Genomic DNA, 17,243 nt, shown 5'->3' with positions numbered 1-17,243 from the left:
TCCCGTCAGCCGTCCCTCCGGAAACTCCAGCCGCCTCTACTCGACCAAGGACGTCCTCTTCGGAACCCGACAGCTCCCCATCGGAACGCGCATCTGCCTCGGACGGCATAGGCGTAGCAGACCCTCCGGCCGTGGAGCAGCCCGGGGGTGCAGCAGCTGTGCCAGTAGATGCTCTGTCGTCGCAGCAGGCCCGACCGACCCTCCTGCCGAGCAAGGCGCCCGCACTGCGTCCCCGTGCGGGCCCCGTAGGCCTGTCCCCGTCCTCCCTCCGGGCTCCACTTCCGCTCCGCTCCGACCTGCCCGCCGCGTCTGGTAGCGGACGCGCAGGTGTGTCACTGGATCTCCTCCGCCGGGTCTCCCCCCGCGGTGGCAGCACCGCGGCCGCAAGGGGGACCGTGCTCCGTCCGTCCCCTGACCGCGCCGGTGGGGAGGGGGTGACCGCTGACTCCAAGCCCCCACTCCCCGAGTCCCGCCCGCGAATAGGATACCGCCCGGACCCCCCCGAGCCCCCGCTGAAGACCGTTTCCCGGGGGGGGGGGGCGGCGGGTCCGCTATCGGGCTCCTGGTAGGGCGCTAGACTCTGGTGGAGGGGCCAGGTGAGAAGCGCTCCAGTGGCCTGGACCGCCGAGCGCGTGGTGTGCCATCCCCCCCCTCTACTGGCCCCCCCGCCGCCGCACGTGTAATGGCCGTCACCTGCTCTTGTAACCAGTCCGTCCTGCGTGTTCCCGCTGCCGCCCGGAGCCGCTCCAAAAGCTCCGCTACGTCCCCCATGTTAGGACAGTCCAGCAAAAGCCCCCCCGTGTGCTAAAAACCCACCCGTCCCGCCCGCGGTGTCGCCGTGCCGCCGGAGCTCGTCCTGTGCGTCCTCACTCCTGGTCAACTTCTTGCTTGTGACCCCACGCTTCCTGCCGTAGCTCCTCCCCTTACATTTATATCGCTCCGCCCTCTCCTCTTTCCTTCCTGCCGCTCCACCCCTCCCTCTGTCTTCTCACTAGGTTTAACCCTATAGGGGCTACCTAGCATCAGTCATGCCAGCCCTGCACCTCCGTCCAGCCTGCGTTTTCGGGCTTCCCTTTCTAACACATGAATATGCTTTGATCTAAACTATTCCATTGTAGCTCTGGCTGTATGTTTAGGGTTGTTGTCCTGCTAGAAGGTGAACCTCCGCCCCGGTCTCAAGTGTTTTACAAACTCTTAACAGGTTTTCTTCTAAGATTGCCCTGTATTTGGCTCCATCCATCTTCCCATCAGCTCTGACCAGCTTATCTGTCCCAGCTGAAGAAAAGCGTCCCCATAACATGATGCTGCCACCACCATGTTTCACGGTGCGGATGGTGTGTTCAGAATGATGTGCAGTGTTAGTTTTCCGCCACACATAGCGTTTTGCTTTTAGGCCCAAAAGCTCAATTTTGTTCTCATCTGACCAGAGCACCTTCTTCCACATGTTTGCTGTGTCCCCCACATGGCTTCCCGCAAACTGCAAGCAGGACTTCTTATGGCTTTCTTCTTGCCACTCTTCCATAAAGGTCAGATTTGGGGAGTACACGACTAATAGTTATCCTGTGGACAGATTCTCTAACCTGAGCTGTGGATCTTTGCAGCTCCTCCAGAGATACCATAGGCCTCTTGGCTGCTTACCCGATTAAGTGCTCTGTGAGATGTTCAAAGCTTGGGATATTTTTTTATACTCTAACCCTGCTTTAAACTTCTCCACAACTTTATCCCTGACCTGTCTGGTGTGTTGCTTGGCCTTCATGATGCTGTTTGTTCTCTAAAGTTCTCTAACAAACCTCAGGGGGCTTCATAGAGCAGCTGTAATTAGGCTGGATCCACACCTATGCATTTTTTGTGCTTTTTGCATTTTGCAGATTTGCACTATAGAACATGTTCCATAGGAAACCATTTAAATGGACTGTAGTGCAAATCTGCAAAATGCAAAAAGCACAAAAAATGCATAGGTGTGAATCCAGCCTTATACTGAGATTAAATTACACACATGTGGACTCTATTTACTATTTAGATGACTTTTGAAGGTAATTTGTTCCTCTAGATTTCAGTAAGGGTTATCCGAGTAAAGGGGGCTGAATACAAATGCATGCCACACATTTCACATATTTATCTGTAAAAAATGTGGAAAACCATTTATCATTATCCTTCCGCTTCACAATTAGGTGCCACTTTGTGTTGGTCTATCACATAAAATCCCAATAAAATACATTTACGTTTTTGGTCGCAACATGACAAAATGTGGAGAATTTCAAGGGGTGTGAATACTTTTTCAAAGCATTGTAGTGCACAGATCTGGATTATGTAACATACAGAGTGCAGGGATTCAATCTATGAACTGCTACTCATCACAGCGCATGAATCTTACTACTGAACATGTGTAAAATGGAAATATCAAAGTACCTGGATTACAGAAATACATTTTATGTTGTTAGGTGTAGTTTACATTCTATCTTAGGCCGCGTACACACGGGCGGACTGTTTGCCCAACCTTGTTCGTCAAACAGTTTCGGCAAACAGTCCGCTCAAAATTTGCATGAGCGGACTTGCCCACACACGAGCGGACTGTTTGACGAACAAGGTTGGGCAAACAGTTCGCTCAACTTTTGAAATGAACGGACTCGCCCACGTAAGGCGGAGGCAAATCCGCCCATTTCGAGCGCGTGTACAGGTAGGCGGGGCCCGCGAAGGAGACGTCGCGGGCTTCGCCGCCTGGAATGGGCTTAAAGGGGAACCCCAACGCCGAAAAAAATCGGCGTGGGGGTTCCCCCAAAGTCCACACCAGACCCTTGTCCGAGCACGCTACCCGGCCGGCCAGGAAAGGGGGGCGAGCGAGCGCGCCCCCCCTCCTGAGCCGTACCAGGCCGCGTGCCCTCAACATGGGGGGTGCCTTGGGGAAGGGGGGGCCGCGCGGCCCCCCCACCCCAAAGCACCTTGTCCCCATGTTGATGAGGACAAGGGCCTCTTCCCGACAACCCTGGCCGTTGGTTGTCGGGGTCTGCGGGCGGGGGCTTATCGGAATCCGGGAGCCCCCTTTAAGAAGGGGGCCCCCGGATACCGGCCCCCCACCCTATGTGAATGAGTATGGGGTACAATGTACCCCTACCCATTCACCTGTGAAATAAAGTACAAAAAAAACACAACACAGGGAAAAAATATTTTATTGCACAGCTCCGGGGGTCTTCCGTCTTCGGGGGTCTTCTCGCCGGACTCCTCCGCTATGTGTGTGTAGCTCTTTTACTAGCGGAGGAGTCTGGCTTTCTTCCTCCCCGCCGCCGGCCTCTTCTCCCGACTTCGGGGGTCTTGTCCCCCTCTTCGGTTCTTCTGCCGGGCCACCGCGCCTTCTTGTAGCTCTTTTACAGGCGGTGGCCCGGTCTTCTGTCGCCGCTGTCGTCGTCGTCGCCGTCGCCGCCGCCGCCGCCTTCCGTTCTTGTTCTTGTTCTTCTTCTTCTCCTGGAGATGTTGACTCGACGATCTCTCCGGCCGGAATGCCAGAGCCGCGCTGTGCGGTCACTTATATAGTGACAATGGGGCGGTGTCACATGGTATATGTCACATGGGTTGGTCACATGGTGACCCCGCCCCCTTACGATGTCATAGTCCCCATGTGACATCAACCCATGTGACCAACCCATGTGACATATACCATGTGACCCCGCCCCATTGTCACTATATAAGTGACCGCACAGCGCGGCTCTGGCATTCCGGCCGGAGAGATCGTCGAGTCAACATCTCCAGGAGAAGAAGAAGAAGAACAAGAACGGAAGGCGGCGGCGGCGGCGGCGGCGGCGGCGGCGGCGGCGGCGACGACGACGACGACAGCGGCGACAGAAGACCGGGCCACCGCCTGTAAAAGAGCTACAAGAAGGCGCGGTGGCCCGGCAGAAGAACCGAAGAGGGGGACAAGACCCCCGAAGTCGGGAGAAGAGGCCGGCGGCGGGGAGGAAGAAAGCCGGACTCCTCCGCTAGTAAAAGAGCTACACACACATAGCGGAGGAGTCCGGCGAGAAGACCCCCGAAGACGGAAGACCCCCGGAGCTGTGCAATAAAATATTTTTTCCCTGTGTTGTGTTTTTTTTTGTACTTTATTTCACAGGTGAATGGGTAGGGGTACATTGTACCCCATACTCATTCACATAGGGTGGGGGGCCGGTATCCGGGGGCCCCCTTCTTAAAGGGGGCTCCTGGATTCCGATAAGCCCCCCGCCCGCAGACCCCGACAACCAACGGCCAGGGTTGTCGGGAAGAGGCCCTTGTCCTCATCAACATGGGGACAAGGTGCTTTGGGGTGGGGGGGCCGCGCGGCTCCCCCTTCCCCAAGGCACCCCCCATGTTGAGGGCACGCGGCCTGGTACGGCTCAGGAGGGGGGGGGCGCCCGCTCGCCCCCCTTTCCTGGCCGGCCGGGTAGCGTGCTCGGACAAGGGTCTGGTGTGGACTTTGGGGGAACCCCCACGCCGATTTTTTTCGGCGTTGGGGTTCCCCTTTAAGCCCATTCCAGGCGGCGGAGCCCGCGACGTCTCCTTCGCGGGCCCCGCCTACCTGTACACGCGCTCGAAATGGGCGGACTTTCCGAGCGGGAACAGTCCGCTCATTTCGAAAGTACAGCGGACAGGCCCACACACGGGCGGACTGTTCGCTCAAACACAGTTTCAGCGGACAGTTTTTCGGAATTTCCGAAAGACTTTGTCCGTCCAACTGTCCGCTGAAACTGTCCGCTGAAAACCCACACACGAGCGGACTGTCCGCCCAAACACTGTTCAGCGGACAAGGTTGGGCGAAAAGTCCGCCCGTGTGTACGCGGCCTTACACAGTTTTCATTTGGAGGAGATACCCTTTACATTGGTAGCTTTCCAACAAGAAAGCACATTCTGTTTTGTCTGTTGGCCCTTGTGCACACGGTTGGAAATTCTGACGGAAAATGTCCGATCGGACCATGTTGTCGGATAATCCGACTGTGTGTGGGCTCCATTGGACTGGAGAGCTGGGCTATAAAACTTTCTGACAACACGATCCGATCGGACTTTGTCTGATTGTGTGTAGAGAATTCCGATAGGACAAAGTGCCACGCATGCTCAGATCAAATTCCTAGACCAAAGCTATTGGCTACTAGCATGAACGTAGTCCCGTCCTAACGAAATAACGTCATCACGTTACGTACGATCGGATTTTCCGACAACTTTGTCCGACCGTGTGTATGCAACACAAGCTTCGGACAAAATCCAACGGATTTTGTTGTCGGAATGTCCGACCGTGTGTACAAGGGCTGAGTCATAGAGTACACACACAGGTGCTTTTGCAAGACTTTTTTTATTTGAAGTTTATGAACTGGCATAGATAGGTATTTAGCTAGTTGATGTGGGTTGGTCTGTAGTATCTGCCAGTTAGTACAAAATTAACTTTTATAAACCTGATGGCCTGTGTCGATGTGTTATAATAGGAAAAAAATAAAAATAAAGTAGATATGGCGCTGTTCATTTAATAGGTATAAAGCTAACTTGACTGAGAATTGGATAAAGTAGTAGTGATGCAATTCATTGATTCAAAATTGAATTACTATAATCAAATATGCTCACATATAACTACAAAAAATAAAATGACAACTAATGGTAGTATATAAATATAACATTTTTGAAGTGTTCCAAATAAACTTGATATACAATCATGTGCATACAAATAGCACATACCGTATATACTCGAGTATAGGTCGATCCGAATATAAGCCGAGGCCCCTAATTTACCACAAAAAACTGGGAAAACGTATTGACTCGTGTATAAGCCGAGGGTGAGACATGCAGCAGCTACTGTTACATCCCTGTGTCCCGTCCATCCCTGTGTCCATGCCTGTGTCCCGTCCATGCCTGTGACCCGTCCATGCCTGTGACCCGTCCATGCCTGTGTCCCGTCCATGCCTGTGTCCCGTCCATGCCTGTGTCCCGTCCATGCGTCCATGCTTGTGTCCCGTCCATGCCTGTGTCCCGTCCATGCCTCCATGCCTGTGTACCATCCATGCATCCATGCCTGTGTCCCGTCCATGCCTGTGTCCCGTCCATGCCTGTGTCCCGTCCCTCCCTGTGTCCATCGCAGCCTACCTGTCTCTTTGCCTTCTGCAGCCTCTGTGTGCCATGCCCCGTCGCACCTCTCCTCCTCGTCTGACAGACGGCGGCCATTCCACTGTTCAAAAGCCGCGCCTCTCTGTCTGTGATAGGCGGAACACTCAATTTCCCAGCAGTCAGTGTTCCGCCTATCACGGACATCCTCTCATCCTCGTCTGTAGTATGAGAATGAGCGGATGTCCGTGATAGGCGGAACACTGACTGCTGGGAAATTGAGTGTTCCGTCTATCACAGACAGGGAGGCGCGGCTTTTGAATAGTGGAATGGTCGCCAATCTGCGTGACTCGAGTATAAGCCGAGGGGGGCACTTTCAGCCTAAAAAAAGGGGCTGAAAATCTCGGCTTATACTCGAGTATATACAGTAGTTAGTTTGCAAGGTTGAATAAAGACACCAGTCCATCCAGTTCAACCTGAGTAAGTGTCCTCAATTGTCCCTATCCCTGTACATTGCACACTCACATTGGTCCCTACCCTCAAGGAGCCACAATCCAAGGTCCCCATTCATATACTAGGGCCAATTTTTGGACAAAAGCCAATTAACCTACCTGCATGTCTTTGGAGTGTGGGAGGAAACTGGAGTACCCAGAGGAAACCCACGCAGACACAGGGAGAACATGCAAACTCCAGGCAGGTAGTGTCGTGGTTGGGACTTGAACCAGCAGCGCGTTTTACTGCTAGGCAAGAGTGCTACCCACTACACCACTGTGCCACTTGGTGAACATAAAATACCAATGGAAAATATGAATAAAGTTAATTAAATAAAATATAAAAATCCCATTGCATTAAATAATTAGTGTCCAATAAAGTGCTTTGTGCTAGTGAAAAAATATTAAAATAAAGCTGATCAAATTTCCTCTTCAAAAGGTGATCACAGCATACGTGACTTATCCGTGCTCCTATTGTGACTGCACTCACCAGAATTTTCTTACCCGCCTGGGGTATAAGGCATTCACAGTATTTGCCACTGTGTAGCACCCCGAGAGCTGGCCCACCCAAGATATTTTGGTAATGTTACACTCATGTACCATGTAAAGGAGAGAAGGATCCCAATAGAGTAATACTATTAAACCTTTTATTTCAGTAAAAAGATGTGGAAATGTACTCACATTTAGATACAAACAATAAAGCATGTATTGCTGACACTATCGCGACAACCGAAAGTGATGCAAGAACGTGTGTTTACTCCGCCCTACACGTTTCGTCACTCTGATGTCATCTGGAGTGTACCTTTTGTGTTATAATAACTCGACTACCCACAGATGACTGATCCTAGCACAGGTCATTGTATTTGTATGCTGCAGATTTTGTCCAACAGACACTGTCTGCATTAAAATAATACATATAGTAATTATTTTAACTTTCATTGTTTGTTAAAGCTAAACTACAGGAAAAATACTGAACACACAGATAAAATACATATAGGAGAGCTGTTATATCTGAAAAAGAAATGTATTTCCATAAATCCAATTCTGAGATCAACACATCTCTGCCACACAGCACAGACCTGCCTGGTAGGGCAGTAGACTTTATCATTTTTCAGCTGCACTTTCACTTAACTTACTGGTCTCCTCCTAATCCTGCAGAGTAGAGAAGTAGCAGACTAATGAGCTTATGGCTCGTCATTCTGCAAATTTTTCTATCAGCATGCTCCTTGCATTGAAACACAACTTGCTAGCTCCTTGTAGTTAGGATTGCCACCTGTCGGGGATTCACACGGATAGTCCATGTTTTGAATCATGTGTCTGGGTTTCAGGTGGACTGCAACCCGGACACATTATTCAGACCAGGCTGTGGCTCCTCAGTTAACCAAGATAGTCCCACACAAATCTGTTGCCACTGTTCTGGCCTATAGTGTCCCGCCATCATATACTGTCCGCCCCATACTGCGCATGCGCAGCGCTTGCGCAGTACGGAGCAGAAGAAGCTTCGGAAAATCTCCGAAGATGAACGTCGCCTGCGCCGTGAGTGGAGGTGGTAGCCCCACTATCCAAGCGGACATAGGGCTGGCAAAATTAGAGGGCCCCTCGCCACGCTTCAGGATTGGCCTCGTTTCGCGCGGCTCTTTTTATTCCAACTCTATGTCCACTTGGATGGTGGGGCTAGAACCTCCACTTACGGCGCAGGCGACGTTCATCTTCGGAGATTTTCCAAAGCTTCTTCTGCTCCGTACTGTGCAAGCGCTGCGCATGCGCAGTATGGGGCGGACAGTATATGATGGCAGGACACTATATGCCAGAACAGTGGCAACAGATTTGTGTGCGACTATCTTAGTTACTTGGTGAGCCACAGCCTGGTCTGAATAATGTGTTCGGTATTTTCAGAATCTGTGTGTGCTGTGTACTGCGCATGCGCAGTACAAAGCGTACACTATCCGATGGGGGACTGTATATGACAGGACACCACCCAGGAGCTGCGGGCGACTGTTTTTGGGTAGTTTCGGCATCACCGGGGGGCAGGGTGATGATGTCAGCAAGAGCAATTTGACCCCACCCACTGTTTGCTGTGGTGCTCTATCTGCACCACGTTACTGCTCTCCTTGGGGCATTCAAAGGTGTCCCAGGCCGCTAAAGAGTTCGGGTTTGGCTTGAAGAAAAGGTGGCAACCCTACTTGTACTGCTTCTGATACCAACTGCTTGCATATAGAAATACATTTAATGATGTATTAATGATTACATAGCTGTATCAATCACCTCCTGTCAGGCCAATGCATATATTTGGCCGGAGGAGAGCAGTACCAATTCCCATATGTTCTCCAGCATCGGCTGCTCATCTGCTCTGTCTAGAGCGTGCAGCAGCACAATTGGTGATCGCTGTGTCCAGAATAACAGATCGGGATACAACTGTTACTGACCAATCACAGGGATCGCATTACCAGTAGTAAACAACAGCTGTTATTCATTACGTCATTGTTTACTACTGTAGTCTCTGTGTTTGGTCACAGTGATCACATGGTACAGGGCCAATCACAGCAGTTCTTTGCCATGGGATAGCTGTGGCCAATCGTATCTATTACATTAGTACTGAATGGATGCATGAATGCAGACAAACAGTGTCAAAATGCTTGCACACATCGCTTTTTGCTTTGGTGACATTGTACTGCTGTGGCACTGATCATGGACAATAGCTGGCTGCTCTGAAATCACTGTATGTCAGGGTCACCAGCAGTACAATGTCACCCAAAACAAAAACTACCCCAGTCACAGTGTCCCTAATAACATCACTCGAGTCACAGCGTCCCTGTTCACAGTGGCGTAACTAGAACCTTCAGGGTCCCGATGCAAGAAACCATGAAGGGCCCCCCTGACAGGGCCCTTTACTCCGAGTTTGGTGGCGGAACAACAGGGCCCGGTTGCAATTGGGTGGCTGCATGTAAAGGAACCAATTTCTCCATTTGCCGCTGCTTCTCCACCTCTCCCTTCCACAGGCATTCAGCGGCTGCAGGAGGAAAATGGAGAGATGGGTTCCTCTATGTTGGTGTTTCTCAATCTTTTTCCAGTCAGGGCACCCTTTAAGTACATCCCTATGTGAATGGGGCTGCACTGCAACCTCCCTGCAACTGTGTGCATTGCATGCAGTTGCAGCATAGTGATGATGCATTTAAGGGGTTGTAAACCCTTGTGTTTCTTCACCTTAATCCATCCTATGCATTAAGGTGAAAAAACACCTGGCAGTCATCGGAACCCCAGCCCCCCCCCCCCCCTGTTTTACTTACCTGAGCCCTGGAACTTCACCAGGTGGAGATGCGCTCTTCCTTTGCCTGGCTCCTGATTGGATAGATTGATAGCAGCTCAGCTATTGGCTCCCACTGCTGTTAATAAAATCCAATGACGCGGGCATCGGGGGCGCCTGCAAGGTAACCCCCCCCCGGGAGAGCACTTTCCCTAGGGGGTTGTCTGATAAGAGGAGGAGCCACGAGAGCCACCGAGGGACCCCAGAATACAAGGTTCGGGGCCACTCTGTGCAAAACGAGCTGCACAGTGAAGGTAAGTATAACATGTTTGTTATTAAAAAAAAGAAAGAAAGGTGGTCAGGAGGCAACATATTGCCCCTTTACCAGCTGTCAAATGCCTCGGAAAAGCGATCTGAGCACAGATCGCTTGTCAAAGGAATAGCCTTTTTTTGCTGGTACTTTGAACAAGCAAGAAAAAAAAACTGTTCTGATTGTACACATATGGGGTAAGGCTGGGGAAAAAAATCGATTTGAATCTTGAATTGAGTTGAGAGGTCAAATCGATTCAAATTTTCAGCAAATAGTTTTTTTTAGATATTTCTTTTTTCACCAGGATCGGTGCTGACACCACACCGGTCATGAGGAGCTGCGGGCAGGAGTTTTTAGGTGAGGCCGTGGCTTCGGCCTAGTCCACGAGGCCGGACCTGCGGACTAGGACGAAGCCACGGCCTCACCTAAAAACTCCTGCCCACAGCTCCTCAGGACTGGCGCAGTGTCCATAAAAAAAAACTGGATTCGATTTGTGAATCGAGTTTTTTTTTATGACAAATTTTTATTTTTTTTTTAAATCACCCAGCTCTAATATGGGAAGGGGGGCAGGATTAAACGCAGATACATAAAATGTGCATACATACATCTAAACAGCGGCGGTTGATGCTCAAAATTTTTGGGGGGCACAACATTTTTATAAACCAAATCATCAAATGCAGCCACTGTGCCGTCAAACGCTGCCACTGTACCCTCAAATGCAGCCACTGTGCCATCGATCGCAGCCACTGTGCCCGAACGCTGCTACTGTGCCCAACAAACGCTGTCATTGTGCCATCAAACGCTGCCACCGTGCCATCAAACGCTGCCACTGTGCCCATTTTATGCTGCCACTGTGCCCTCAAATTCTGCCACTGTGCCAAACACTGCCACCGTGCCATCAATTGCAGCCACTGTGCCAAACGCTGCCACTGTGCCCATTTAACGCTGCCACTGTGCCCTCAAATGCTACAACTGTGCCATCAATTGCAGCCACTGTGCCATCAAAAGCTGTCACTGTGCCATCAAACACTGCCACTGTGCCTTCAATTGCAGCCACTGTGCCCATTTAACGCTGCCATTGTGCCCATTTAACGCTGCCACTGTGCCCTCAAATGCTGCCACTGTGCCATCAATTGCAGCCACTGTGCCAAATGCTGCCACTGTGCCCATTTAACGCTGCCACTGTGCCCTCAAATGCTACAACTGTGCCATCAATTGCAGCCACTGTGCCATTAAACGCTGCCAGTGTGCCATCAAATGCTGCTAGTGTGCCCTTGAATGCCCCCAGTGTGCCCCCCCGCCCGGTCGCCATCTACACACATGCACACACACACATGCACACACATACACACACACACACACACACACATGCGCACACATACACACACAAATGCACACACACATAAAGTCTTTTCAAAAACGGCAGTGCTTTATCTTACCTCTTCCTGCCGGGTACTGCACTGTAGGGGTAGACAAAGAGCACACACTGCTTTCACTTTAGTCATAAGCAGTGTGATGACTCCGAGCTCCCCGCACAGTGCCGATTACACTTCGGCTGAAGATCGGGGAGCTTGGTCTCAGCCGCCCGCTCCTTCAGATATACTTGAGGACCCCCTGCAGCATGGGGGCTTGGCAATCTCAGCGACCCCTATAATTCCGCCACTGCCTGTTCACCTGATCACTGCCACTCTGGTCATAGTGTCCCCATAAAGACTCATTCACATATGTGATCCCTGTTTGAATCGCTCTTTAGGGAGCATTTTTCAGGCGGTGATGAGGCATCGTATTGCTTCCCTTCCTCCCTCTTTAGCCCATTGAACCCTGCACAAGCACCCCATTCACTTGAATGGGTCACAATTGGTGGGCGTCTAGGGGGATATATTATTTCTCCCACAGCTGCAAAGCTACTGATTGCAGCCTAGGCATATGTATACCCCCGGCCGCTGCCTCTGCAGTTAAAGAGGATAGTGGTTGAGGGGCAGGAAAACTGAGGTTCAACTGCAAGGTTTTACCACTCCTGTGAATGAGCCCTAAAAGTGAAGCCAGCAACAGCGTCTCCGATCACCACCACACATACAAAAAGTGAGCCACTAGTTGCAGTGTCACCAGATCAGTTTATGTCAGCTACAGTGTTCATTATCACTGCCACACAAGTTGCAGTATCACCAGACCAGTGTTATCCAGTAACAGTGTCCTTGATTGTCGTCCCACCAATCCCAGTATCACCAGACCAGTGCAAGTCAGCATCAGTGTTCTTGATCACTGTTACACAAGTCTCATGCCCTGTAGAAACAACCGGTTTTCCCGTTGGCATAACCACTTCAGGACCGCCGTATTGCCAATGTACGTCAGCACAATGGCACAGGCAGGCAGAATCACGTACATCTACGCGATTGCCTTCCAGCGGGTGGGGGGTCCCATCGGACCCCCTCCCGCTGGATACGGCGGTCCGATTCGGTCCAGGAGCGCTCCGTGATGAGGGGATGGCCGTTCGTTTTCGGCCACCCCCTCTGGATCGCTCCTGGCCAATGAGAAGCTTCCTCCCCTGTGTATTGTTTACACAGGAAGGAGGAAGTGATGTCATTCTCCTCGGGGCGGTCTTTTTGACCGGACTACGAGGAGAAGAGTAAAAGTAAGTCTGCACGAACACTACACTGACATGTAGGTACACACAGGCACACAAACCCCCCCCGATCCCCCCCCCGATCGCCCCCCGATCCCCCCCCCGCCCCCCCTCCCCCCCCAGTCACAGTGTCACTGATTGCATTGATCATTTCTTTACTGATCAATGCATTCAGTGTCAGTTGTGACAGTAAAAACTGTCAGGACAGTTAGTGTTAGGTCCAGGGTAGCCCCCTATCACCCCCCAATAAAGATTTAACCCCCTGATTGCCCCTAGAGTTAACCCTTTCACCCCCTTTTGCCAGTGTCACTAAGCGATCATTTTTCTGATCGCTGCATGTGTCGCTAGTGTCGCTAGGTAGCTAGTTATTTTTTTAGGTTCACCGCCAGGTTTTTATATCGCTAGGTACCCCGATATACTACCCAATAATGTTTTTAACCCCCTGATTGCCGCTAGTTAACCCTTTCACCCCCTTTTGCCAGTGTCACTAAGCGATCGTTTTTCTGATCGCTGCATTAGTGTCGCTACAGTCGCTAGGTAGCTAGTTATTTTTTTAGGTTCACCGCCAGGTTTTTATAGCGCTAGGTACCCCGATATACTACCCAATAATGTTTTTAACCCCCTGATTGCCGCTAGTTAACCCTTTCACCCCCTTTTGCCAGTGTCACTAAGCGATCATTTTTCTGATCGCTGCATGTGTCGCTAGGTAGCTAGTTATTTTTTTAGGTTCACCGCCAGGTTTTTATATCGCTAGGTACCCCGATATACTACCCAATAATGTTTTTAACCCCCTGATTGCCGCTAGTTAACCCTTTCACCCCCTTTTGCCAGTGTCACTAAGCGATCGTTTTTCTGATCGCTGCATTAGTGTCGCTACAGTCGCTAGGTAGCTAGTTATTTTTTTAGGTTCACCGCCAGGTTTTTATAGCGCTAGGTACCCCGATATACTACCCAATAATGGTTTTAACCCCCTGATTTCCGCTAGTTAACCCTTTCACCCCCTTTTGCCAGTGTCACTAAGCGATAATTTTTCTGAACGCTGCATCAGTGTCGCTAGTGTCGCTAGGTAGCTAGTTAACTAGGCTCCCAAAAAGTCCCCCACATGTGGTATCCCCGTACTCGGGAGAAGCAGCAAAATTTATTTTGGGGTGTAATTTGACTTCTGCCCATAGCATGTGTGAGCAATATATCATTTAGTGACAACTTTGTGCAAAAAAAAAAAAGTTTGTAATATTCCCGCAACTTTTGGCAAAATATAAAATATTCCATGGACTCAACATGCCTCTCAGTAAATAGCTTGGGGTGTCTACTTTCCAAAATGGGGTCATTTGGGGGGGTTTTGTGCTATTTTGGCATTTTATGGCCTTCGAAACTGTGATAGGTAGTGAGGAGTTAAATCAAAAATTTGCACCCTTAGAAATCCTGAAGGTGGTGATTGGTTTTCGGGGTGCCGTGCGCGACTAGACTCCCAAAAAGTCCCACACATGTGGTATCCCCGTACTCGGGAGAAGCAGCAGAATGTATTTTGGGGTGTCATTTCACATATAACCATGGCATGTGTGAGCAATATATCATTTAGTGACAACTTTTTGTAAAAAAAAATTTTTTTTTTTTTTTTTGTCATTATTCAATCCCTTAGGACAAAAAAAATAAATATTCAATGGGCTCAACATACCCATCAGCAATTTCCTTGGGGTGTCTACTTTCCAAAATGGGGTCATTTGGGGGGGATTTGTACTGCCCTGCCATTTTAGCACCTCAAGAAATGAGATCGGCAGTCATAAATTAAAAGCTGTGTAAATTTCAGAAAATGTACTCTAGTTTGTAGACGCTATAACTTTTGCGCAAACCAAAAAATATACGCTTATTGACATTTTTTTTACTAAAGACATGTGGCTGAATAAATTTTGCCCTCAATGTATGACTAAAATTTAGTTTATTCGATTTTTCTTATAACAAAAAGAAGAAAATATCTTTTTTTTTCAAAATTTTCGCTCTTTTTTCATTTATATCGCAAAAAAAAAAAATCGCAGAGGCAATCAAATACCATCAAAAGAAAGCTCTATTTGTGGGAAGAAAAGGACGCAAATTTCGTTTGGGTGCAATATTGCATGACCGCGCAATTACCAGTTAAAGCAGCGCAGTGCGAAATTGCAAAAAGACCTCTGGTCCTTAAGGTGTTTATTGGTCCGGAACTGAAGTGGTTAAACTCTGAAGGAATTCCGCTGAAACTGTCTTGCGTACACACGATCACACCAAATTCCGATCGTCAAGAACGTGGTGACGTATAAAACATGCAATGGGACTAGAAAAAGGAAGTTCAATAGCCAGTAGCCAATAGCTTTTATCTCGTACTTGCTCCAGAGCATGCAATGTTTTTGGTCCGTCGGAACAACATACAGACGGGCGGTTTCCTGATAGGAATTGGTTCGGTCAGAAATATTTAGAACATGTTCTATTTTTAGGTCCGTCAGAATAAAAAAAAAAGTCAGATGAGGCATACACATGATCGGAATATACAATGAAGAGCTTCTGTCTGACTTTTTCTGTTGGACATTCCGCTCGTGTGCACGCGGCATCAGTGTCACCAGATAAGTGCATCAAGAATTTCCCTGATTTTCACCACACCAGACCAGTGAAGCTAACATGTTTTCTTGATCATCGCCACTGTCACACCAGTCACAGTGTCACCAGTCACCAGTGTCACTAAATTTGCTGCCATAGTAGTGGCAAGTGTCACCAAACCAGTGTAAGTAAGCAATAGTGTCCCTAATCACTGCCACATGGGTGCAGTATTGCCTCTGCCTGCTGCCTGTACTGACTTTGACCTGTTTATTGACCACATTTTTGCATGCTGCCTGGACTAATTCTTTGCCTGTTTGCTGACCATGTCTCTGCCTAACGACTGAACTGACCCATCTGTATGTGAGACGGATGACATTCTTGCCAGAAAGTAGTCTCAGCCATCTTCAGCAGACAACTGCACTCTTGGAATCACAGAAACACTTTGTTCTTACTTTTTTTTATAGCCTCCTGTACTTCCTGGCCAGTGAACATGGCATTCCTGAGGGAAGCCACATACCAGTAGGCTAAACTTGATTGGCTTTTAGGAACTGTGACTACTTTAGGTGATGCTACACTAAGCTACATTCCTTGACCTCATAAAGAAACTACCATTAAAGTACATTGGTTTTAATATAGTTGATTTTTGTGGCACGCAAGATACGTTGTTTAGTACATAGTCATTCCAAACAGTGAAAAAGTGTCACACGTGTGGTATACCCATACTTGGGAGGAGTAGCAGAATGTGTTTTGGGTTGTAATTGTAAGTATGCCTAAGCTGTAGGTGAATAATATCCTATTAAACTGACAACTTTTTGTAAAAACAAAACAAAAAACTTTAATTTTCTTTCATTTTTCCTTTCCAAAAACTCGTGGCAAAAAAATGAAGTTTTCAAAAGACTTATTATGCCTTTTAAAAAATACATTAGGGTGTATAATTTTAAAACAATGGTAATTTTGTGAGTGTTCTCACTGCCCTGGTGCTCCAGTGCCTCCAAAAATGTGATAGGTAGTCAGGAAATAGTAATTTGTGTCCTTAGAGCCCCTGAAGGTGCTCCTTGGATTTTGGGACTCTATGTAGATAGGCTGTGCAAAATTCTCACACATGTGCTATTACTATTAATAAAAAGAATAGCAGAAGGTGTTTTGGGGAGTAATTCTAAGTATGCCTATGTTGTGTGCTAGAAAAACTTAAAAAAAATGTCTATTATAAAAATTTTCAAATACAAACCCTATTTTCATAAATTTAGGCCAAAATGTAGTCTGCTACATTTCCTTGGTAATAATAAGGCCACTTTCACACTGGGGCCGCCGAAGTATTAGCGCTAAAGAAGGGGTTAAAAGCACCGTCTTGTGGTGCTTCTGAAGCTCTTTTCAGGTGCTCCCAAACTGTCCCAAAGATGCTGCTTGCAGAACTTTCTCTAACGTCCTGCAAGCGCACCACCTGTGAAAGTGTGAAAGCACTTGGGCTTTCATATTTGGAAGGCATGTGAAGCAGTTTTCAGGCGCTTTACAGGCGCTCAAATCAGTGTATATGATGCACTGACTGACTATCTCATTTCTGGAAGACCTACAATGCCAGGACCCCCACCATTTTGGAAAGTAGACAATCTAAGGCAGTTAGTAAGAGGTTTGGTTCTTTGAAGTTGTAATTTTATACAAATATATATATATATATAACAAATAAATCCCGGGCAGCCAAGACCCTCCTGCAACATCGCTGGATCTAGATGGGGCTCAAGTATTAGGGGGGCTGAGGAAGGCTGCTGCACACAGAGGTTTTTTATGCATAGAATGCATTAGGATAAAAAAACTCTGCCTTTACAATCAATTTAATTGAATTAGCTGAAGTTACAATCTGATTGGCTACAGTGCACAGCTGCAACAGATTTTGCATTCTCCAGCTTTAGTAAATCAACCCTATAGCTTACAATTATGATGCTGTGATTGACCCACAGT

This window comes from Lithobates pipiens, unplaced genomic scaffold, assembly GCF_037356315.1.
Source record: "Lithobates pipiens isolate NorthernLeopardFrog02 unplaced genomic scaffold, aLitPip1_a1.2 Scaffold_10, whole genome shotgun sequence".
Lineage (NCBI taxonomy): Eukaryota > Metazoa > Chordata > Amphibia > Anura > Ranidae > Lithobates > Lithobates pipiens.
The sequence above is the reverse complement of the archived record's forward strand: the minus strand, read 5'-3'. Positions refer to the sequence as shown.